Genomic DNA, 24,429 nt, shown 5'->3' with positions numbered 1-24,429 from the left:
GCATTTATCTGTGATAACTTATGCGGCATTTACCTGTGATTTTTTCGATGCAACTACAGGGTGATGTGATATTAATTGCAGCATGTCTCTCTGATATGTTGCTTATGTCTCTATTACTGTAGCCTGATAGTTTTCACAGTTCTTTAATATAGAGACTATTACACGTAATGTGTACATAAACTCGTTTTACTTTAAAAAAAGGGCTGTAGATTGAAGGCGGAAATGATAAAGAAAGCTGCAGTTTCGTTTAATGCTTTTATTTACATGTCACTACTACATTTACAGTGCTAGCATGCACTGTAAAATCATTACTGTGTAAAATTCTAGTTATTGGCTCCTACTGTTTGCAAATAAGCGAGGGCACTTTGTTGAAATCTATCAATTGCTCATGCGTGAAAACACTTTACAGGAGCCACAGCGTTTGACATGTTGGATGACCAGTTGACAGCATATTCGTCACTAGGAAGAAACTTTGCGGTTGCTGCGAGGGAAAATAGTCGTGGACCTAGAAGGTGAGGGTTTAACAGCACGTTCGAGGGGCGGTGGAAGGTGTGACGTGCACTGTGCATTTTGGCTGTTGTGAGCTTCTCTGCTCGAGTAGAAAGCGAGGACACGAACGCTAGTGTCCATCACTGCATAAGGGGAGCCGATACCTGTCAGGGATAGCAGTAAGGAAAAAAAAAGGCTACAAACAAAACAGCAGGCGACATCGACGGCACACAGGGCATCTAGGTGACGACAGCAGCAGCAAGGAAATCATGGAGAAGACACTTTTAAAAGATATTTATTTTTATTTTGCTTTCAGTCTTGTATCCCACCAGTAAATACTTTGTTTTACTTATCATAAATGTAGGCTCGACATAACCTCTGACTAGACAACTTTTATATTTCTCTACATGAATGATTTGCATTATGCGGACAAGCTACAACTGAGTACGGAAAATGTTGTGTCAGAAATTTCACAGCATTAAGTGCACAATGCAATTCTTTGGTATCTGCTATACTCGCGGAGAACTTTTCTTGGCTATGAAACGAAGGCTGGATGGATATTATGAGCGTCCACGTTGGAACGGGGCGGTTGGTTGCGCTACCAAGCTCTTGCTATTATACTGCCTAATGTCCTACCTAGGCTAAACAAGAAAAAAAGAAAAAAAAACACTATGAAATCCCACAACCAAATTTTATGATCCCCTATTGCGAACTTTGCTTTTGTACGTCTCCGTGTTTTGTCGTTTCCCTACTTTTCTTCCACCAATACTCCAAACGCCTCTCACTAATCCCTATTGCGGACATGTTTGCTTTTCCACTGCTCTCGCTGAACCCAAGGGCTTCAAGGAGGCCAGCGGTGCCTAATTCGACCACTGGGAAGACGTCTTCACATTCTAATAAACCATGCTCCATAGTTTCCGTAGCTTTACCGCAGCAAGCACATGCTTCTTCTTGCTTCTTATATCTCGCCTTATAGGTGCGTGTTACGGCTAGGGAAACTAAGCGCGCCTCTTTCATCGCTGCTGAAAGTAGTCCCGCAGTTTTGCTCACGTTTCCTTACGTGGGAAATAGAAAACAATATGTTTTTTTTTTTGCTTTTTACAGCACCTAATTTGAAACGATACGTAATATTCACCAGTCAGCTATTGGTATTTTATGGTATTTTTAGCTTGCTCTTTCGAGTTTTCGCACTCCCGAGACCATCGCACCTTTTGCACATTCGTCAAACGCAATATGACGCCCGTGTCTTCTGGCGAGTCTTCGTCGCTTGCTGTCCCGCCAATCAACTCCCCTGAGAGGCTCTTGACCAACTTTAGCAACCAAAAACTGTTGAAGCACACAAAAAAAGCGGAAACCGAGCGAACGCATCTGGAAGTCGCAACCTTCGGCATAAGCAAACGAGTGAACGAGCCGACTTCTGCGCCGGTTTTACCGACGTCGGCTGCGCGTCCAAGTCCTAACCGACGCCATACGGATGCTTAGGAGCTCCGACGCCGGCTGCGATGCTCGCTGTTAAGAACTTTGTACATATCGGATGTGAACAAACATTGATTTACGCCGAGTTATTTGTATCTGCCTTCACTAAAGTAAAGAGGTTGTGAGAGGTTGGCGAAGCCGAAACCGGTGCCGAGCGCGCCCGGACTACATTGCGTACGAATACAATCATGTGCAGAAGCTCCGCCCCCGTACCTTTCACTTCATAGCCGAGATAAGCTGTCCGCAAGTATTCGCACTTTCGAGCGCCTATACGTGGTGCGGAGAACGTTTAATTATGGCGGGGATAGAGGTGATGGAGGCAATAGGAAAGCGTGCGCATCTCCAGAAGCAGGCGGCTTACCAGAGCCAGGCGGCTTACGGGCCTCTGGTAAGCCGCCTGCTTCTGGAGATGCGCACGCTTTCGTATTGCCTCCATCACCTCTATCCCCGCCATAATTGCTAAGGGAACGCAAAGATGTGTTGTAGAGGGAGATGCTACGTTTAACGCTGGCTATATAATATGGTGTGAAATACGAGTGACAACAAGCGCGGCTGTCCAGGTCGAGTCATTCTGCAGGCCTGCAGACAAGCGTCGTGAGAGGCCCGCCGCATACTATAGAAGTTCAAGTCTGCAGTGTAGCCGGCGCCGTAAAGGTCACTATATTTATCCTTAAGTTTTATAATATTGACACATGTACTTGTCTTCATCGGGCGACACGTTTCACTGCCTAACAAATGTTATCGCACAGCGCAGGACGCGCTTGCATGTGCGGGAAGTTTCTGGAATGTTATCGATGCTTCCATTCGCTGTCTGTGACCGAACCTTGTGTAATCTGATCGCATGTGTGCGCGACGCGAATAATGTAGAACTTTGTAGAAGGCACGCGGGTCCCAGCGATTACTCTGGAACATTCGACGATTGATGTATAAAAGCGGACGCACTTGACCCGCTGATCAGATTTTCGACGATCGCCGACCGTGTTCGCCGCTATTGTTGTGCTATAAGTGTAGCCTGTTTTGGGGGCACAGGTTCGCCCAATAAAAGTTAGTTTTGTCGTTCACAGTATTGCTACTGTGTTCTTCAACGTCACCACCACGTGACAATATATACGCGATGTACAAGAATTGACACCAAGCAGTTAATCGGTAGCGCTCGGATGTAAACAAAGCGCAGTACCCCCCATGCCGCTGCATAAAGTAAACGTGTGCATTCGCGACGAGATAAGTGGCTCCATGCACCGGCTTAGATGCGGAATGCTTGTTAATAATGCCAGATAACATGTAAACATTTCAGTAGTGCCGATTTACAATATATGAGCGAGACGATGGGGTGGGCCGGCGCGCCCCGTTTCCAGCATGATTAGCGTTTTCGCGTGCTGTAGGGAAGCTCGCATGCGCAATCTTCATCAATGGCCGCTTCAGGTACGTAGTCCTGGCCCTTGTTTCTTGCAACATTGTTACAGAAGAGATGCTTTAAGACTAAACAAAAATACAAAATCAGAAACGCATGCGCTCGACCTCCTATCGGTACACACCTTTCACTACGGCCAAAAAAATCAGCGAGCGCCTTGTGCATAGACCGCCTGTTTCATTCTCACACAAAACGACTAAGAACAGTTGCGAAATACGTTCTCTAGTTTGCAATGCTCGCGACGCAGCGTCAGGCACCGTCGCAGAATATTTGTCGAAACAGCGCGAGTGCAGGCAGAAAACTTAATAAACGGCGACACTAGCGTACCTAAATTTGCTTTGGGAATCTAGAGGGAGTTCTTCGGCCAACCCTAGGTCTCACTCTTGCTTCGTGGGACCGCAGCCGGATCTTTTGTGAAGGCACGGCGTTTCTCTTCAGCCGCTGTCGTAAGGGCTCGCCACAAAAATAATATGAAATCATTGAGCAACATTCAATTACAATCACCAAGGTGGCCCCAAAAGAAGTCTTTGTTGAAATGCTCGCTACATACGACCATTTCTTAGCTCACTTGCTTCCTGATGCGGAGATTGATCGCCCGCAACTTCCTCCGTTTTTTTTTATTTTGTAAAGCGGTGCAGGCTTACTTTTCCCAATATTGCATGATTTGTGCATTGTGGCACACTGCCCATGTGGTTGCTCTTCGCTCGACGACTGTTTTTTTTTTACATATCGAAGAGTAACAAAACGCCAACACATCTTCAGAAACTGCGTGAGCGCGAAATCCATCACCCCCTCCCGGGTTCCGAAAAAATCCGCGCAGCGGCGCTAGCGTATCTGGAAAACGCGAATAGACCAGCACACATTGCTGACACTACAACGGCGTGTATGCATGTATGCAACCTAGCGATGCTCACGGTGTGGTTGCCTTCGCAACTGCCGCTGCACACTCCTTAACAAACGCATGTGCTGCGCACGGGTTGTACCATACATTCCGGTAACACTGAGTCAGTTTGAGGTTAGGGAGTTGGTGTTGCTGTTGTTGTGTGGCCCAGTTTAGGCTACTACAGCAAAGAGCAGGACGATTCCACACGCTGTGGTTGCCTTCGCAACTGCCGCCTCACACTCCTTAAGAAACGCATGTGCTGCGTACGGGTTGTACCATACATTCCGATAACACTGAATCAGTTTGAGGTTAGGGAGTTGGTCTTGCTGTTGTTGTGTGACCAAGTTTAGGCTACTACAGCAAAGAGCAGGACCACGGCCGCTCGATGCAAAGCAAGGCGCGGCCAGCTACGTCGCGCCGCGGACAATAGGCGGGCGCGTCTCGGCCGAGTTTACAGTTGCGACCGCTTTTCTTGGTGAGGGCGCCACTGCTCGGGGATGCTTTCGCGACTTCGCGCCGGTGCTAAGCGGGTGTTGGTTCTCGCGTCAGAACGTGTTTGCCTCGTGCTCTATGCACTAATCCCGTGCTTTTTCGCGTGCGTGTGTGTGAGCAAGTTGGTTCGCGTCAGAGCGTGTTTGCCTCGTGCTATATGCGTTAATCTCGTGCTTTTCCGCGTGCGTGTGTGTGAGCAAGTCGGTTCGCGTCAGAACGTGTTCGCCTCATGCGACATGCATTAATCTCGTGCATTTTCGCGTGCGTGTCTGTGAGCAAGTTCGCCTGTGCTTGCTGTGCTTTGTTAAGGCTCTTCTGTGTGCGTGTGTGCCGTAGCCAGCCTCGTTCATGTGGCGCGATGCCGCGCAACTGTTGTGTGCCACTCTACGACACAAATGCCAAAAAGGACCCGCCTGTGAAATATCACGAGTTCCCCTGCCACTTGGAGCGTCGAGAAGCGTGGCTAAAAATATTTCTCGCCAAGGAGTGTCGGGAAAAGGAAGCAAGTGGGAACCGAGCGATAGGTCTCTGGTATGTTCCCTGCACTTTACAGAAAGTGACTATAAAACGAACACGAAACCTAGGCTCCTGCGTCCGAAAGCGGTACCGACCGTGTTTTGCAAATATCCACAGTACCTGAAAAAAGAGAATGTGCTGCCCAAAAACGCCATCGAAGAAATTTTACTCATCACGCAGTAGTTGAGGCAAGCGATAATTGCGGCAGCTCAGGAGAAAGCCCCCACCATCGAAAGTGCCTTGCAGTTTCTCAGCGACGAGGTGGAAGCTCTAGTTCCAGAGACTGCCTTGGAATCATGCTCTGAACGCAGTTTTTCTGTTGACCAGGCATTCCAAACTACATTAGATAATGTGGACGTCCTAGAACAGTCAAAGCAAGCAGTCAAGAGATTGAAAAAGAAAGTTGCCCGTCAAGGAGAAGAGTTGAAAAAATTGCAGTCCGAATGGGAAGAAATGAAAAACCGCCTCTTAGTTTATGAAAACAAAAACGAAATTCAGTCCTTTTTCAGGTATTACAAAGAGCGGAAAAAGGAGACAAAGCTGCTGTTTTTATCAGCAACGAGATGGCCACTTCAGGGGTAAAAAAACCTGCCTACAATGAAAGAATCCTGCGGGAATGTGTTTTATGGAAAGCGTGCTCAAATAAAGGGTATGAGCATGTTCGAAGCAGATGCCTTTTGAAGCTTCGTTAAAAGGGAGGCTAACCTCTAGCTAAGCTACCTCTAGCATCACTCAATACGCTTCGTTTTCATGAGGAACAATCTACTGATAATTATTTGCAATGATAAGCGCTTTTATTTCATATAAGTTAGAATAAGATAGTTTTGGTTAGTAAAAACGGCATGCATTACAGGGTGAACAATACTTGTCCAGCAAAGCGACCGTTTACAAACTGCGCGAGCGTCCTAAGAAGTGGTCGGTTCTGGATTACAAATACCTTTGTTCTATATAGCGCATGGTCCAAGCATGCGTCATCAACGTTTATAGATCTATAAACGTTGTGCGGCGTGACCATGCGAGCTCATATTGCGACGTTAGCCCATTTTCTCCCTCTTTTTCGAGAAAGAGGATGATAACCGAATTTTTTTTCGGTTTTGTTCGTTCCGTTCTCTACTAAACATTCACACGTATTACGGAAATGTTGTCCTCAAAATAGTGATCGCATTCTTTTTATGCGATCGCTCTCATATATTATGGCTCTTATGTTTCATGTTTTTGGTCCCTGCGCCAAGCGACCAGATAGTGAGCAGATTTACCATTTCATGCTGGTAATACAGACACACCGGTTCTGTTCGTTGAATTAAAACCGATATACGCCAAAAGGTTCCCAACACATACACACAGCGCGGCTGATGTTAGGAATGGCCGGACGGGGTGGCAACGTGCCCGCTGCACGTGTTCCTATCCAACCGGACGGGGCGCACTTCAGGGATCTGCGAATAAACCGGTAGCCACGTGGCGCGAGGTCAGCTCAGGAATGTGGTACTCGGCCGCGCCACCCGGGACGAAGCAGAGTTCTACGAAGCCCCTCTGACGTCGCCTCCGGACCTTTACACCTGTGTGTATGTGCGGCACTGAAACCTGTGCTACACGTGTTTGTGAACCCTCCTTCAAAAGGGCGGGTCATCTACGGTGACGTCGAACGGTGACGTCGAACGATGACTGGACGAACGTTTCCGTCCACTGGGAATCAAGGGGGGATCAAGTGCTTATAAGCAGCGTTTGCCGGCTGCTAGTGTGTTCGTCGTCGGGAGCTGAGTGCTCGTTGTCATGCTAGAAATGTACTCGTGAGCTGTTTGCTGTATGTTAGTCTTGCGGGCTCCATATGGGAGTCACGCTAGACTGTCGATATATGTCCTGTTCAAAATGTTAATATGAAAAAAAAATCCTGCTCGCCTAGCCCTGTCGTCCCAAGGTCCTCCCGACAACTACGACCGCTCCAACTCCTACACTGATATTGCTGATAATGCGCGTCACATGCTTGCGCTCCCAAGAGATATTTGCGCGTACTATGCATCGGTAAGATGCGTAGAAAGACTTTCCTGGTGATCTTATATGAACGGACATTGCGTAAACTTCCCAGAGTACGATCTTAAACATCTCGAAATCGTTCCGCAGCACGCGACAGCAATACTTTCAAGCAGCGCCACGCCGGATCGCCCAAGCCAGAGAGGAGGACAGGCTCGCCGCGCGCCCTTTCCTCCTCGCCCGATGAGAAGGTTCATAGCGCGTAACAATATCAAAGGTACGAGCCGATTTTTCATGTACACCTGCCCCCTCCCGTTTTTTCGGCTGTCATAAGCACCCTCCTTTGTTCTTCCTTTTTCCTTTCAGATTCCCGCCAGAGGTCGTGGATTCGAGTGCCTTATCTCTACCTTAATTAACTGCACCTGAATTAACGTCGCCTCAATTAACGCCAAAGTTCATGGCTCCGACTTCCACCAAAATTAGCGGGTTCGAGTGCCTTAACTAAATATATCTTAATTAACTTCGCTTTCATTATCACCAAATGCTATGGGTTTGACTGCCAAAAATGGTCGTGGTTCGACTCCCACCAAATAGTCATATAGGACTCGGATCGTCAGAAGTAAAATTCCAAATGTCTGAAAATTGATTGGAGCACGTGCGACAGGCACTGTCAACTGAATAGCGGCTTACCATTCTGATTGACAAGTAAGTGCGCAATCAGTGCACTGTACAAGTACTAGCCCCGGGGGCTGAAAGTTTGAGTATAACAAGGAAATTTAACAAGGAGCTAAGGACCACGCAGCAAGCGATATAACGCAAAATGATAGGCGTAAAAGGGACAGGAGCACTAATGCAGGGATTGGAGAGCAAACGAGGGCAGCTGATATTTTTGTTGCAATTAAGAGAAAGAAATGAAGTAGGGCCAATCATGCAGTGAGTAGAGCAGACAAGTCGTTCATTGTAGCAGTGGAACTGGTGCCGAGGGCAAGAAAATGCTCACGAGGACGGTATGAGATTAAGTTTTTTAATGAGATTAGTAAATTTCCAGGCATATAGGGTGGAACCAGCTTACCTAAGACAAGGTTGTCACTGGGGATTATTGGGTAGGGCCAACATCTTGCAATGTACAGGAAATAAGCGGATGGTGAAAATTATGTGTTCGAAACAATCACACAACATCAGTGCTTGTATATTCAAGGGACAACCACATTGAGGACGCCACTAGAAGTGCCTTGTTAGTAGAGATCAGGGCCGGAATAATGTAATGATTGAATGTTAATGGTCATTCCTCATCGCGCTTCGTCCGTGGTTTGAGCGGTGCTCCAACAGCGTAATCAGCGGGATCAGCTGGCCGCAAACGGTGGATGATAAGCGCTACATTAAACTGGCCCACGGTTGTTTATATAAACTTTACAAAAAATTCTAGTAACTTTGAATAAAATTCTTTCATACAAATGTTACTAGAACCTACCAACAGTTTATTAAAAGCATTCAAACCGTTCTTAAGCTTCCTACAGACTTCATAACAACATCCTGTCGAGTGTTGGCCACCGCTATTCAATAAGAAATTTATTTACAAACTTATTTAAACGATAAATGAACATGTTTCAAACATTAAAAGTAGGTTTTACTAGTCGTCTTCATACTTCTTAGAAACTTTATAGTAACATTCTACCAACGTTTTATTCCTGGACCTAGAAAAATCATAGCAACGTTTTTCCAGCTTTCTGTCACTCACCCTAGAAACACCCTTGCAACTTTCTTGTACGTTTCAGAAATATCCTGGTGACATTTCGCGCTTTCTCCAGAATTTTTTGAAATATTCTGGTACTGTTCTGATGTAACTTTGAACATGAGTAGATATAAATACATCTTTTAGGAAAACAACACTATTTTCACACATTGATATTTATTTTGCAACCCTTTCATATATGTCCTTCGAAGCCACAAGCATGCAACGACGATAATGAACTCTTCATATCCCCGCGGCCTAAGGGCGGAAAGACTGCAAAAATAGAATAGCCTGATGCATTGTGTCACTGTATGTGGACGAGACAGCATGTAGCCGTCAAGCAAAAGAATTTAACTTGGAGTGCCCTACAATGATAGCGATGATTTCAACTGACTGCCTTGCCACATATGCTTGAATGGCGTTCATACATCTGGGGCCCAAGGCCTCTTTTTCGGCGACACCCTTGTGGGCGATAGAACACCACCCAAAAAGCGAATGAAGTGGTACTGCTGGACAGAATATGCAGCTGTTACAAGTAGGAATCATACAATTGTGTGAAGTAGCCATAAGTCAGTGGCAGAAAGGATATTCAAAGTTCTTAGAACTTCTTCAGCCAGACATGCTTGTCAATAAATGTGATGACATCACTTTTCCAGTATACAGTTTTACAGTCACACTTGAAACGTCCTTCAAACAGTCCTTGTTACTACAATTTTCTTGTATTTAGCAACAGTAAACTGATCAGTAATAAATGCAACTGCCTGGACGGCTCAGCTATAGAATATCCATACCAATAGTGTCTTACAAAGAGCATTCTACATTGTATTTGACAGATTACCTCAGGACAAGTATTTCGAAAAAATGCTCTATATTAGATATAATTATGAACAAATTTCGAAAACAGTAATTGCCAAATTCTATATCTTCTGACTTGCACACTGAAGTAATTAAATACACCACGAAAGAAATATATATGTACTTTTACAGCAATGTTCCGCAATTACTTGCCGTACACTCAAAAGTACAATGCGCATGCAATTTTGCATTTTGCTCAGCTAGCTTGAATTATGGCATGCAGGCAGCTGAAGAGCAGTTTGCTTGAAGCAAATGGCAACTCGTGGTGTCAAATGCTTTGGCAGAGCACACAGCAACGATTAAGTACAATACTGACTGGATGAACTCTAGTATAATTGGCCAGGAAAGAAACTGGAAGCCACGCCTGTGCCTCGAGCCTCTAAAGATACAATCAACAGGACACACGCTCATCAAAACGAAAGTATTCTTCCCCCGTCTTATGCGCGGTTCTTGCGTCATATGCGAAAACCTGCTTAAATAGGTACTTCTACTTTTTTGCCCCATTGTGAACAAGGCTTTTATATGGAAGCCGAAATGTCTCCTTTTGGGGTCTTATTTAGTTGGTCTATGTCTTTGTTTGTCATCTTTCATCCCGACCAGACAGGCTTCCATCAAACTCTCGATGATAGAATCTTTGCGCGAAGGCATTAAGGTACTTTTTACCTAAACCATGCAATTAGATGATAGAACACATTTTATAAGCGCTCCAGAGCGCATTACAGATTACAGTACGAAACTTCAATTAGCTGAGAGTGCAACAAATAATTACAGTACATTAAAAAGTGAATATTTCAAAAATTAAGTGCAGGGCAGCTTGAGCTCGAAGCAAGCCTCGTTGTGACATCTCGGTAAATCCGAGGGAAAGTAAAACAGATTCTCCGCATTTCAGATAAATGACTACAAGGAACAAGCTTCATCCCACGCCAACTGGAAAAGGGCAAAGAAAGGGAGAAAAAAATGGCCATGTAACAGTGAATGCTCAGTGAATGCTCAGCGTTCAGCTGCGCTGTCATAGTGTGGCTAGGAACTAGGGCACTGAGCTGATTGTTATATGATTCAGCAGTTTCTTATACCACGTTACCACCTCAAATTTCTGTAATGTTAGAAAAATTATGGGGTTCTACGTGCCAAAACCACTCTCTGATTACGAGGCACGCCGTAGTAGAGGACTCCGGAAATTTCGACCAACTGGGGTTCTTTAACGTGCACCTAAATCTAAGTGCACTTTCTGTAATGTATAAAGGAGACCAGTTTCCAGCCTGAAGCAAACCTGCACTTGGGACTCATAGTGAGCTTGTCACAATAGAAGGTGAATTGTTTGTCATAAGCTTGAGGAATTGAACTCTCATACTGTGACTAGGAATTCAGAAGCTACCTAATAAAGGGACAAAATTTATTGTTTTATGCAAATGTTTTTAGGGGATGAAGTATAGTATGCAATGCATAACTGTGATCGATTGGAGGGAACAATATAGGCACACAGGCAAAAGTGTGAGAAGTGAACTCCATAAGGCTGCAGAATAAAAAGACAAAAACGATACACGTTTGGACACCTCATGCATCTCAACGAGGTTTCAGGCAATTTGGCTAGACCAATAGAGTCTGTATGGAGTATAATACTCAATAGAGTCTGTATGGAGTATAATACACACATAATTACTCAAGCCCCCGATTATATTTAACTTAGAGGAGGCTACATTAGGCACGTTGATTAAAGTGACGGCCACTCCAGATCACCAAAAGATAAAATTCAAGTGATCTGCCACTAGAAATCCTGAAGTAAACACATACAGTAAAATTATTGCATATTGCACAAACATATCCTAAGACTCGCAAGGTAGCTACAATTTTTTACACACCTATGAAAGCACGCAAATGGTATCTTATCGTTGCGCTGTCCAGCTTCCTGCGGGATGTAGGGATGCCCACAGTATCCGCATAGCCTTCAACCGTAAGAAATGTTTAATTTATTGCGCTGTAAATCTGGAAATTTGTGATTTACCAGTGCCATGTGGAATTGCAAAAAGATCCTCACAGAGGCAACTGCATCAATCTACATCTTAATTGCTACTAATGTCTCTTCGTTGTATCTCAGGAGGTTACAATGCTACTACTTACACTGCTACACTGCTACAAGTAAAATTTCAAGAAGTTACAAAATCAGCAGCAAATATCAGACTACCACGACAATAATAACCAAAACGCATATATGTAGTAAAACATAGAGCATTGGATGAAGAAAAAATATTGGGCACATGAAAAGCATTCTTAGAGTTCGGCCGCGATTCTGTAGCGATGCTATTCATTTTCGCTCTTCGTCAGTGGTCTGACCGACGCCCCGACTCGTGTTACGTACTGGAATAGCCGGCCGTTAACGGTGAGAGATAAGTGGTGCATAGAATCCAGTGGTAAGTGCCGCTACAAAATCGCAGTTCTGACTTCTTTAGGCGGTGCTGCAAGGTAGTGCCCTAACCTATGATTGCAAGAGCTGACATGTTGTTCTTAAGATTATATATATATATATATATATATATATATATATATATATATATATATATATATATATATATATATATATATATATATATATATATATATCATAACACCTGATTGTCTAACGATAGATTTCAGACCTAAATTCCCGCCTTCCTTTCCACAGATATTAGCCAGACGTTGCATATCACTTTGCTTGTTGGCCAGAACACAATGTCATCCGCATAAAACAAACCTGGAAGCTGCATGCTTACTACCGTAGCCGCCTGTTTCTATCAGATAAAAAATACCGCAGCAGCGTCACACTACGGTTAAAGAAGCGGATCTTGACTCCAAGATCCCCGTTCGCCTCAGGCGCATGCAGTTTGCCAAAGCATAGCCTTCGAGATTGGCTTTTGTTACTCAAAGGAAGTGGAAGTTTGGAGGAGGGCAGGTATTTAGGCCCCACTTGCTGGGCTTACAGTACCTGCGTAGGCTTCCTCATTTATAAAACCTATACAGGGATTTAAGCCGAACCATGAGCAAAATTTAGTTGGCGAACACGAGACAATCAACGCGTTGGCCGCGCAGCTCCGTCTCCTTGCAATGGCGGACGGCCTACGGGATTCTTTGACACCTACCGAGCACACATTCATGATCGCCGCCCATATACACGCTTCCTATGGCGCCAAGTGTCGTGTTTTCGAGAATATGTGCCCTCATCTTGAACTGGTGAGACCATATTTCCTCTTAGCATCAGGAATAGCCGACAAAACGTGGCGATGGCCGGCGTGATACAGTAGCTGGAGCTTCGGTTGAAGTGCCACAGGCGTACTGTTTCCACGCACGTGTAGACAAACAGGTACAGCCGTGCTAGGTACACAACATTTACTACTCAGCCAACTGAGAATCAATTCAGTTGTACGCCCAAGCAAGCATTCACGGTATTCCTGCTGCCGTACTTCTCTTCGACCGCCAATTTAAACACAGCGATCACCCGCAGTTATGAAAAGAAAGATGCTTCAAACAGCTACCATGGATACTGCACTTGTGAGACAGCCGAGATTTGTATATAGCTTGCATAGAACAGTAGAGGACAGGTTTCTTAACGAAGTGAGGTCAAAAAAGAAAAAAGAAAGCGTCGCGAACAAAAATAAACAGCCTTGCAATACGCCAAAGGGTCAAGAAAGGTGGAGCAGAGGTAGCGTCTCCGCCTCACACGAAGAAGTAAAGGGTTCGACTCTCAATGCATAAAATACTCTTTTCTTACGGAAGAAGAAACGTTACAAATAGACACTTTCGCTGGACCAGGCAAATATATCTTACCTTTGCTTCTGATGATTACATATGCATGCGCAGCGAAAGAGAAAAAAATATTCTGTCTCCTTGATTTCTTTTAAACTGCAAGAATTCACACTAATTGTTTCACCAATTTTGCGTGTTATGCTTCTTTATGGGAGTGTTATGTCAGCAAATGAATGAATGAATAAAATTGTTAAAATTTTCTTTAAACAAATATAAAAACACCCCAACCAACTTTTTTTCAACGAACTTTCTTCAAACTAAAGTAAAACAGAGCCTACCAACTTTTATTACTTTACAAACTTTCTTCAAACTAAAATAAGAACAGAGCCTACCAACCTCCTTTAACCTTTCTTTCAACAAACTTTCTTTGAACGAGAGTAAAAACGGAGCCTACCAACTTTCTTGTAACATGCGTTAATAGGAAGTAAAGTTACATACGATGTGAATAAAGTTGATAGAAATTTGGAAAAAGCTGGAAAGAGTTGGAACGCAAGCGTCGAAGAAACAAACTGCTGACAAACACTTACACAATATCATTTACTTGTTTGTTGTGAACTTTACCGGTAGTGGAATTCGCAAGCACTTGGCATAGAGAGAGAGAGAATTATTCAGGAAACGGCCGAGAGGTTCACTAACCTAAGTCTATAGGGGCAGAAAGCAGATGGAAGTCCCGCTGTATGCAAATCAAAACCAAATATTTGCCAATTCCTCTTCCTCAGCCAATCTGCAATGAAGCGTTCGTTGCCCCTTCATTCTATAACTGCATAGTTCTTGTTCGAGGCTACGAATGTTCGAGCACGTACGGCACTGTTTAGGTATTATATATCCCAGCGGCGCGCGACCGTGTATTTGTACCATAGATACAGCGCGTTGCTTACCGTACCGTGCAGTTTAAGCGCATGAACGTTTTCTTCCTTTAGTGCCGGTCAGCGCCCCACCACCGATAGTATATGGAATCTAGATGCTGCTGTATAGCAGGTCGTCAAGGCTTGGGGGCGTATTCGCAGCAGCGAATGCGTGAAGCAACAAACAAGGAAGTTATTTTTTGAACGGCGCAGCGTACCACAAATGAAGAACGGCTCCATTAGAAGCAACTTCTTCCTTCGGAAAATCAGTGTTCGAAGTGAGCCACGTGGCTACGTAAAACTGCTACCCGGAAAACAAACGCGCACGCGCGCCAGCACACGTACACACACAAACACACACGCGCACGCATGCTCGCACCTGCACAATGTCCAAAGGCGACAGAGGGGAAAGGCCGCGCACAAATACCGCCTCGAACAAGAAAAATCGTCTGGAATCAGCTCGCCTTTATTAGGGGCATTTGCGCCTTTATATTCGAAGGTCGCGCCTCTTGAGCTTTCGCGGTTATTTGTTTCCTCTCGCATCTTCACCGCCAGGGGCGCTGTGAGACGCGCCGGAAAGAAACTGCCGCTTATGCGAGGGTTATTACCGCCGCGGGGCAGTCGTCGCTTGTGACCTCTGACGTCAGACTCCCCTCTGGCTCGCTAATAACGCGCAGCATTGGGGGCATTCGCTGGCGATCGTAAAGGCCGATCCACACGACGGACCAAATTGCTCTTTTGGACCGCGGTCCGCGCATCACGTGATAGGACGCCACCAGTTCGTGCGTACCGCCGTTGGCCCGCGCAAGACCACGGCCCTCGCGGTCCAACAAATCGCCGAGGCTTTTCCCGCTGCCGTTTTGGCGGCGGACCGCATGCAAACCGCAGCGATTTTGGCTTAGCCAACGAATGTTGTCCGGCAACAGAGTGTCTTCAGCCAAATCCAATCTAGTTTTCGGCTCAGCAAAAGCCAGTAAAGCCAGTCGTTTCATGTCCGCCGTTCCGCCTACACGTGCGTGCAGCATGGTATATTTTTTGTACACCCTGTCCTCTTGGAGTGACGAGTAGGTTTTTTCATTTTATATCTAGTTGAGCAGTTCCCGGCTTTGTGGGACTCGAGCCGGAATGATAACAATGATAACACTCTGGCCGACAGTGTAGCTGGTTGGTCTGCTCTGCCGTCTGCTCTGCCGTCTGCTATGGCGATCCGCCGTGTGGATGTGCTCTGCGCCGAACCGGACCGCGGCGGGCCGTGACGTCGCATCACGTGACTGATCGGCCCGCAGACTTGGTCCGTCGTGTGGATCGGCCTTAACAGCAGCCCGAATTCACAAAGCTGCGCCGCTATGATGTAAAGTTATTCCAATCTGTTTCTGTTCCAATTCTGCCACTATATATCCCTTCATGATTGGTGAGAAAATTTTCACGCTAGCCCCCCTTCTCCTGTCACGCCACGCCACGAAAACCGTGATAACTCCCCGTCTGATACGAAGTGTACACACTGACTATGCATGATTATGCCGAACAAAAGAAAACATAAATATTTACGATCCTACGCCGCTTTCGCCATGAGCCCTAGGCTACTGGTCAAGATGTTCGGGCTGCGCCCATTTCCGATTTCTGTCACGCGACGTCACAAAACCGCAAAAGCTCACAACGTCAAATGATAGGTACGCACTAAAGATCCATCAATATGCCTAACAAAACTGAAAAATTTTCGGAAAATCCTGAGTCTGTCCAGTTCCGAAAGGAATAAAAGACGGCTGCCCACCGATCGCTCTGGCACTGTCTGTTCAAAGCTTCCTGCGAGTATAGATTTCTCTGTGCATGTTAGAAATTTTGCGGCGAAAGCGCAACGTTGTCGAGCCCTTTAGGCATGTATAAGACTTCACTTTGGCAACTGTTCTTCCCTGAGGATCCGTTTTAGGGGAATTTTTAACCTTCCTTTGCACGCCGCCACCATAATCATCAGTCTGGTTACGCCCACTGCAGGGCAAAGGCCTCTCCCATACTTCTCCAACTACCCCGGTCATGCACTAATTGTGGCCATGTTGTCCCTGCAAACTTCTTAATCTCATCCGCCCACCTAACTTTCAGTCGCCCTCTGCTACGCTTCCCTTCCCTTGAAATCCATTCGGTAACTCTTAATGACCATCGGTTATCTTCCCTCCTCATTACGTGTCCTGCCCATGCCCATTTCTTTTTCGTGATTTCAACTAAGATATCATTAACTCGCGTTTGTTCCCTCACCCAATCTGTTCTTTTCTTATCCCTTAACGTTACACCTATCATTCTTCTTTCCATAGCTCGTTGCGTCGTCCTCAATTTAAGTAGAACCATTTTCGTAAGCCTCTAGGATTCTCCCCGTACGTGAGTACTGGTAAGACACACCTGTTATAAACTTTTCTTTTGAGAGATAATGGCAACCTGCTGTTCATGATCTGACAATGCCTGACAAACGCAACCCAGCCCAGTCTTATTCTTTTGATTATTTCCGTTTCATGATCGAGATCCGCCGTCACTACCTGCCCTAAGTAGATGTATTCCCTTACCACTTCCAGTGCCTCGCTACCTATTGTAAATTGCTGTTCTCTTCCGAGACTGTTAAACATTACTTTAGTTTTGTGCAGATTAATTTTTAGACCCGCCCTTCGGCTTTGCCTCTCCAGGTCAGTGAGCACGCATTGCAGTTGATCCCCTGAGTTACTAACCAAGGCAATGTGATCAGCGAATCGCAAGTTACTAAGGTATTCTCCATTAACCCTTATCCCCAATTCTTCGCAATCCAGGTCTCTGAATACCTCCCGTAAACACGCTGCGAATAGCATTGGAGAGATCGTATCTCCCTGCTTGACGCCTTTCTTTATTGGGATTTCGTTGCTTTTTTTATGGAGGACTACGGTGGCTGTGGAGCTGCTATAGGTATCTTTCAGTATTTTTACATACGGCTCGTCTTCACCCTGTTTCCGCAATGCCTCCATGACTGCTGAGATTTCGACGGAATCAAATGCTTTCTCGCAATCAACGAAAGCTATATATACAGGTTGGTTATATTCCGCACATTTTTCTATCACCTGATTGATAGTGTGAATAGATAGTGTGGTCTATTGTTGAGTAGCCTTTACGGAATCCTGCCTGGTCCTTTGGTTGACGGAAGTCTAACGTGTGCCTGATTCTATTTGCAATTACCTTAGTAAATGCTTCGTAGACAACGGACAATAAGCTGATCGGTCTCTGATTTTTCAAGCCTTCGGCGTCCCCTTTCGTATGGATTACGATTATGTTAGCGTTTTTCCGGTACGCTCGAAGACATGAGGCATTGCGTATACAGGGTGGCCAGTTTCTCTAGATCAATCTGCCCACCATCCTTCAACAAATCTGCCGTTACCTGATCCTCCCCAGCTGCCTTCCCCGTTTGCATAGCTCCCAAGGCTTTCTTTACTTCTTCCGGCGTTACCTGTGGGATTTCGAATTCCTCTAGAATATTCTCTCTTCCATTATCGTCGTGGGTGCCACTGGTACTGTATATATCTCTATAGAACTCCTCAGCCACTTGAACTATCTCATCCATATTAGTATTGACACGTGTACTTATCTTTATCGGGCGACCACGTTTCGCCGCTAACAAATGTAATCGCACAGCGCGGGACGCGCCTGCATGTATCCGAAGTTTCTGGAAAGTTATCGATGCTTCTACCCGGCTGTCTGTTGTCGCCAAACCTTGTGTTATCTGATTTCATCGCGTGACGCGAATGACGTAGAACCTTGTGGAAGGCACGCGGGTCCGAACGATTAGTCTGGAACGTTCGGCGACTGCTGTATAAAAGCCGACGCGCTTGACCCGCTGGTCAGATTTTCGACGATCGCCGACTGTGTTCGCCGCTCTCGTTGTGCTTTAAGTGTAGCCTATTTTGTGGGCACAGGTTCGCCCAATAAAAGCTAGTTTGCTTTCACAGTATTGCTACTGTGTTTTTTGACGTCACGAACACGTGACGTCTGGTGGAGGTGCTTTTCGTCCATGTACCGGACGCCCCCGACAAGCCGTGATCCAAGCCCGGACCGTAAAGAGAGCACCAATGTAATCACGGACTATCGAGCTAGCCGTCGTCTTCAACACCTGCCCCCGGAGCACGGACTTCTACCTGAGAAGACCAAGAAGATTGTGGCCAAGACAACCACAATGGCTGCCCCAGTCTCACCCATCGTACTTCAGCAACCCAGAGAGCCCCCTACATTCTGTGGAGCTACATCGGAGGATCCTGAGACCTGGCTCGAAACCTTCGAAAGGATCTCGACCTTCAATAACTGGACCTCTGAGGATAAGCTACGACACGTGTACTTCTCTTTGGAAGATGCCGCGAGGACTTGGTTCGAGAACCGGGAGTCCACCCTAGCAACGTGGGACCTGTTCCGCAGTAACTTCCTGGGCACGTTCACGAGCGTTGTCCGAAAAGAAAGGGCCGAAGTTCTGCTGGAAACCCGAGGCCAACTACCCAATGAGACCATCGCCGTCTTCACAGAAGAGATGACCCGTCTTTTCCGGCACGCCGACCCGGAAATGTCCGAAGAGAAAAAATGCGTTTCTTGATGCGAGGCGTAAAACAAGAACTTTTCACCGGACTAATCCGCAACCCACCGAAGACCGTAGCTGAGTTCCTGACAGAGGCTACGACGATTGAGAAAACGTTAGAAATGCGCACTAGGCAATATAACCGCCAAGTGCGCACGCCTCAGTGCGCTATCCAAGCGCTGGGCTCCGTTGATCTCCAAGAGACCATAAGGGCCATTGTACGCGAAGAACTCGGCAAGGTCTTGCCTTCGTCGCCACCTCAAGTAGCCTCGATCGCTGACATCGTGAAAGATGAGGTTCAGCGATCGCTGGGAGCTCCTGAGGTGCAACCTCAATTACCGCAGCCCCAGCCAGAAGCGATGACCTACGCCGCCGTCGCACGCCGTCAAGGTCCCCCTCCGCGACCGCGCCAGGGAGCTGTCACGCCGCAGTTCCGTCGTCCGCCGCCGCCGCCGCTAGCACGACCACCCGTCGCCCAGCGCACCTACGCGAGGAAGACGGACATTTGGCGCGCCCGCGACCACCGCCCGCTCTGCTACCACTGCGGCGAAGCCGGCCACGTCTACCTACGATGCCTATACCTGGAGATGGGACTGCGATGTTTCGCCGTCAACGCTCCGGGCCCGCAGCAAGGTGAACGCCCTCGCGATATCGCCGACTACCTCGCCGCTACTCAGTGGAGCTCTCGACGACCGTCGCGTTCGCCATCACCAGGCCGCTACCTGTCGCCGCAGCGCCAGGCATACACTGGCCCAGCCCGGGGCCGATCCGTGAGTCTATATCCGGAAAACTAAAAGCAACAACCGATGGAGGTGCGGTTGCTGTTCGTCGAACTGACGAAGATTCTCCGCCGCCTACGAAGGCTACGAAGAGACTGCCTCGACGACATAACAACGACACGCCGCCGTACCGAGGAAGACTGGAAGCAAAGAATGCGCCGACGAAAGACCACCTGACGACGCCACGTATCAGCCACAGGTCAATGCGACGCAGCCGTGATCTGGCGCCAAGACCTAACTGTAACGCAAGACAAAGAACCACCGACCTCGACGAGCTTCTCGACGGCCACGCAGTCACCGCCTTAGTAGACACAGGAGCCGATTACTCCGTCATGAGTGGACCCATCGCAGCCCAGTTGAAGAAAGTTAAGACTGCATGGGAAGGCCCGTTAATTCGGACCGCTGGAGGACACCTCATTACGCCGACTGGGATCTGCACGGCAAGAATTACCGTTCATGACCGGACTTACCCTGCCACCTTCGTTATACTCCAACAGTGTTCACGAGACGTCATTCTCGGCATGGACTTCCTGAATCAGCATGGCGCAGTCATCGACCTGAAGGCGAAATCGGTAATGCCGTCGCAAGATCAAGTGATACCGCCGAAGAGCTGTCGTAGTCACCACGCCTTGAGTGTGCTCGAAGATCAAGTGAGCATCCCGCCGCGCTCCAGCGTTATTATTTCCGTCGGCACCGAAACACCCGCTGACGTTGAAGGCGTCATAGAGGGCGACCAACATATACTGCTCGACCGTGAAATTTGCGTCGCAAGAGGGATCGCTCGACTCCACGGAGGGCAAGTAGAAGTTATGCTAACCAACTTCAGCCAAGAGGTCAAGCACATCACCAAGGGCACGACAATCGCACACATCGAGGAAATTGTGGAAACCAGCAATGCCTTTGTACTCTCGGATTCAGACGCATCTACCCCGATGAGCATAGTCCCCGAACCAGACTTTGACGTGAATCCAAGTCTTCCTATGAGTAAGCAGGAACACATCAGGAGCCTTCTGCGACGATACAAAGACTGCTTTTCGACGTCATCAAAGATTCGACAAACACCAGTTGCAAAGCATCGCATAATAACCGAAGAGTGCGATCGACCACTCCGCCAGAGCCCTTACCGAGTTTCGACGCGAGAGCGTGAGGCTATTAGGCAACAAGTCGACAAAATGCTGCGCGACGACATCACCCAGCCGTCGAAAAGCCCGTGGGCCTCTCCTGTAGTCCTGGTGAAGAAAAATGATGGAACCCTACGCTTCTGCGTCGATTATCGTCGACTGAACAAGGTCACGAAGAAGGATGTGTAGTCCCTTGCACGGATAGATGACGCATTGGATCGGCTCTGCAACGCTAAATACTTATCGTCGATGGACCTCAAGTCTGGCTACTGGCAAATAGAAGGCGACGAAAGAGATCGCGAAGAGACCGCCTTCATCAAGCCAGACGGTCTCTACGAGTTCAAGGTCATGCCATTCGGACTGTGTTCGGCGCCTGCAACGTCTCAGCGCGTCATGGACACGGTGTTAGCAGGATTGAAGTTGCAGACGTGTCTTGTTTACTTGGATGACGTCGTTGTCTTCGCCGGAAATTTCGACGATCACCTTAGGCGGCTTGCGACAGTGTTAGAGGCCATCAAGTCATCAGGGCTCACTCTGAAGCGGAAAAGTGCCGCTTCGCTTACGATGAGCTTTTGTTCCTAGGCCACGTCATCAGCAAATCAGGAGTACGCCCCGACCCACAGAAGACAGCTGCCATCGCAAAGTTCCCGCAGATAACCGACAAGAAGGCAGTGCGCAGATTCCTTGGCATGTGTGCCTACTATAGGCGCTTTGTCAAGGACTTTTCACGCATCGCGGAGCCGCTAACACATCTAACCAAATGTGATGTCGAGTTCGAGTGGGAAACGCCGCAGGCCAAGGTATTTCAAGAACTCAAACGACGCATGCAGTCACCGCCGGTACTTGCACACTTCGACGAGGACGCCGATACCGAAATCCACACTGACGCCAGTAGCCTAAGCCTCGGTGCCGTCCTAGTCCAGAGGAAAGAAGGCCTTGAACGGGTGATATCGTATGCTAGCCGGTCGCTGTCAAAAGCGGAAAGCAATTATTCTACGACTGCAAAGGAATGCCTCGCCATCATTTGGGCTACAGCTAAATTCCACCCTTACCTCTATGGCAGGCCATTCAAAGTCGTCAGCGACCATCACGCGTTGTGTTGGATAGCTAATCCAAAGGACCCTTCAGGACGGCTGGCGCGGTGGAGCCTCAGACTGAAAGAATAATACGTCACGGTAATATACAAATCCGGAAGAAAACACTCCGACGCCGACTGCTTATCACGCGCCCCCATCGATCCCCCGCCGCAAGACGACGAGGACGACGACGCCTTCCTTGGGATAATAAGCGCGGAAGACTTCACTAAACAGCAACGAGCAGACCCGGAGCTAAAAGTCCTCGTCGAGTATTTGGAAGGGAACACCGACGTTGTACCTAGGTCATTTAAGCGCGAGTTGTCTTCGTTCACGCTACAAAACAACCTGCTCGTGAACAACTTCTCACCAGTCCGCGCCAGCTACCTTCTTGTTGTACCGTCAGCGCTGCGTCCAGATATACTGCACGCCCTACACGACGATTCAACCGGTGGGCACCTCGGATTCGCCCGGACGCTGTCGAGAATACAGGAAAGGTATTACTGGCCGCGTCTAACCGCCGACGTCGCCCGTTACGTCAAGACATGCCGAGACTGTCAACGACGCAAGACACCACCGACAAGGCCAGCAGGATTACTACAGCCGATCGAACCTTCTCGCCGACCATTCCAGCAGATTGGGATGGATTTCTTGGGGCCGTTTGCGATGTCAACATCCGGGAATAAGTGGATCGTCGTGGCGACGGATTATCTCACCCTCTTTGCTGAAACTAAAGCTCTATCAAAAGGCAGCGCAGCCGAAGTGGGGAAATTTTTCGTCGAGAACATCCTGCTGCGACATGGTGCCCCAGAAGTCCTCATCACCGATAGAGGAACGACTTTTACAGCAGAGCTCACCCAAGCCATTCTGCAGTACAGCCAGACAAGCCACAGGAGGACAACTGCCTACCATCCGCGAACGAATGATCCCACGGAGCGCCTGAACAAGACCCTCGCCGACATGCCAGGAATGTACGTCGACGTCGAGCACAAGACGTGGGACGCGGTCCTATCGTATGTAACCTTCGCTTACAACACGGCGGTGCAAGAAACAACCCAGATAACGCCGTTTAAGCTAATTTACGGCAGGAACCCGACGACGACGCTCGACGCCATGCTGCCGCACGTCACTGACGAAGAGAATGCTGACGTCGCTAGCTATCTCCAGCGCGCCGAAGAGGCCCGACAGCTCGCTCACCTACGGATCAAGAACGAACAGAGGACCGACAGCCGACACTACAACCTCCGACGACGCTTCGTCGAGTACCAGCCCGACGACCGTGTTTGGGTTTGGACACCGATACGCCGACGAGGACTGAGTGAGAAACTATTGCGGCGCTATTTCGGACCCTACAAGGTCATTCGACGTATTGGCGCACTGGACTATGAGGGACCCGCCGTGGTTGCTCAGTGGCTATGGTGTTGGGCTGCTGAGCACGAGGTCGCGGGATCGAATCCCGGCCACGGCGGCCGCATTTCGATGGGGGCGAAATGCGAAAACACCCGTGTGCTTAGATTTAGGTGCACGTTAAAGAACCCTAGGTGGTCAAAATTTCCGGAGTCCTCCACTACGGCGTGCCTCATAATCAGAAAGTGGTTTTGGCACGTAAAACCCCAAATATAAATATATATATATATATATATATATATATATATATATATATATATATATATATATATATATATATATATATATATATATATATATATATATATGGACTATGAGGTCGTGCCAGACGGAATTTCGCATTCACAGCGGCGCCGCGCACGATCTGAAGTGGTCCACGTGGTGCGTCTGAAAGCCTTTTACGGACGCTGACGAACTTCCTTATTTTGTTGTTTTCTTTGCTACGGGTGTTTTTCTTTATTACTTTCGTTTGTATGCAGCATCGGGTCGATGCTTCTTAAGAGGGGGGTATTGACACGTGTACTTATCTTTATCGGGCGACCACGTTTCGCCGCCTAACAAATGTAATCGCACAGCGCAGGACGCGCCTGCATGTACCCGAAGTTTCTGGAAGAGAGAGAGAGAGAATGAAGAGGAAAGGCAGGGAGCTTAACCAGATATGAGTCTCCGGTTTGCTACCCTACACTGGGGATGGGGGATAGGGGTTAGAAAGATGACAGAGAGGAAAACGCAAAAAAAAAACGAACGCGCACACCTGGAGACACACACACAAAAGGCGTTCCAGTTAAAGTCGTTCACACAGGCCGGTAGATCGCAAGAAGCGCAAAAGCGCTTGCACGGCCTTCTTCTGTGACGGTAGGTCCTTTCGATGTTGCAGAATTCTTTTTTCGGATAGCGGTTGGTCGTCCAGTTGTTCAAGTTCGTGGCTAAGGCATGCCCTCTGTGGACTGTACTGCGGGCAGGTGCACAAAATATGACCAATTGATTCTTCATGGCCGCAGTGGTCACAGGTTGGGGTGTCGGTCATCCCTATGC

The sequence above is a fragment of the Dermacentor variabilis genome, chromosome 1, assembly GCF_050947875.1.
Source record: "Dermacentor variabilis isolate Ectoservices chromosome 1, ASM5094787v1, whole genome shotgun sequence".
NCBI lineage: Eukaryota > Metazoa > Arthropoda > Arachnida > Ixodida > Ixodidae > Dermacentor > Dermacentor variabilis.
Note: the sequence above shows the minus strand (reverse complement) of the source record.